Source organism: Condylura cristata, unplaced genomic scaffold (genome assembly GCF_000260355.1).
Source record: "Condylura cristata isolate star-nosed mole 26May11 unplaced genomic scaffold, ConCri1.0 scaffold00008, whole genome shotgun sequence".
Taxonomy (NCBI): domain Eukaryota; kingdom Metazoa; phylum Chordata; class Mammalia; order Eulipotyphla; family Talpidae; genus Condylura; species Condylura cristata.
In genome coordinates, this window is record NW_004567109.1 from 47724259 (window position 1) to 47726547 (window position 2289).

Sequence of the window (2289 nt, forward strand, 5' to 3'; positions counted from 1 at the left end):
CTCTGCCTGCTGAAGGCAGAGCAGGAAGACTTGCACCCAACTCCCAGTCCTGTGTCTTCCTCAGTCAGCTCCCCTTTTTTCCACCTTTTTCTAGGAATCTCCGCTCACCGACACCATTCCCACCTTGAGATCCTGCCTATTCTACCCCCCAATAATCTGTGATCGGGGACAAAGAGTCTCTGACAGTGAAGATTTACCAGAGATAGAGTGGGGAGAAGAACGGGTAGATTGACGAAGTACACTGCTGAGGGGAGTAGTAGGTGAGCAAGGAGAACTCTCCTGTGCTATGTGGGTCACCTCCCTGGCTAGGGATCGAACTTTTGCTGAAGCAGCTGCTGCTAGCTTTGTAGTGCTGTGCTTTAACCCTTTGAAACAAGAGGGAGAGCCCTGCCATATTGCTTAATGTTACTGTACATGGTAAGGAAGAAAAGGCAAAAAATGTGGTTGGGTTAATCTTTAAAAAATACATGTAAAGTGGCATAGTTGGCAATACCTAAAATTAATACCAGATCCCAGAAATCATTTATAAGTACCAAATTTAGAAGTCTCTTAGGGATGCTTAATGATCCAGAGATATATTTAGACTGACCAATTCTAGCTAAAGCCCTTGAAGTTAACACTTTTAGCACCTTTCATGACTTTCAAAACTGTCAGTATGAAAGAAGAGTGATCAAAGTATTTTCCATCAATAATTTAGAAATAAGCTGCTGTGTGAAATGTTTTCCAGTCATATAATGAAAATAAGATCTTGAAAGAAAATCTCAAATATATTAAGTACTTAGACATCCTGGTCTTCTTTAATTTGCTTTTCCTAATCATGGAGACCACTAATAAAATGTATAGAGATTTTAGTGAGGTGTTTGTGAATGGGTATGGGTATTTACGGAACTAAGTGCCTCAGGAGGTCATCAAGGGCACCTGCCTTCCTTCAGTTTTGCAACTATTCAGCTATTACCAGTCAAAAATGTGATGGATGGCTTCAGGATTTGAACTATGACCCTCACTGGGAGAATATACTCCTTTTCAAAAGAATCTCAAAGAATTACCATTATCCTTTGATTTAAAAGACTTGAAATTACTGATAATTTTTGCCTTAGGTAATGAAAACTTCCTTTTCAGTTTATAATAAGTTACTAACAAAATGATATGTGTTCTAAATAGCTACTTATGGCATAAAAATTATCTGATTTAGCTCATATTAATATTATAGCCAGGAAGTACTAATTGTGACCTAATTATTATCAAAATAATTGACAAAATTAACTTAATGGATATAATTTATTTGTAGCACTGAGCTACTATAGAAGACAAAGCAAATTGTGATTGGAATAAAAAACTTTTCATACTTAATTATTTAAAAAAACATACATTAAAGCTATGTGAAATATATATACCACTTAAAAGTGATTAAATACATAAGCTCAAGCTCAGTCTGCATTAGCATGTAATTAACTGATTCTACAAAAATAATAGGATGCTTGATTATTTCAGGCTCAAGTCATTGCTGCTATCCTCTGTATTTTATCATAATGAAATAAGCCTGGATAATGAAATCTAAAACCCTAAATATACCTTAAAGCCACTATAGATTCATTTAAAATCATCACCAGCATAGCATCTATGTTTAATTCAAATAGATATGTCTATACAATGGACACATAATAAACTTCAGAGAAAATTATTTATTTTTGTGTGTGAAACAATGTTTCACTGCATCTACCTCTATCCAAAGTATTTTTTCCCTAAGATGTATAGATCAACTACATTAAAATCAACATTGACTATAAGACCATTGTATGACATAATAGACTTTCAAGAGTAACATCATCATTTTTCTTATTTCATAGACTTTATCAGATATTAGAATGCTTTTGACAATATATCTGGGTGACCTGATTATGACAGATTTATTTTCTTTACAAATTGCTTTTACAGATAAATACAAGCCATTTGGGAAAAGATTTATTCATTTCAAAATCAAAACTTCTAGCTACAAGTAAAAGCTTGCAGTTAAAATAAAAGCTGTACTTAAATATTCAACATTCAACAAAAGACAGGACTAAGTTAAGTGTCTGTACAATCAGAAAATATGGGATTTTATGAAAAATCACTCATGAAGAATGTGAAGGTTAAGAAAGGAGAAATAGGCCCTCCCTGGTGGTGCAGTGGGTTAAAGCACTGCTCTAAGAAGCTGTAAACCACTTCCACATGAGTTCGATCCCCGCCTGCCCCGGAGGTGACCACATGGCATGGCAGACCTCTCCTCACCCTCCCGCTGCTCCCCTCAGC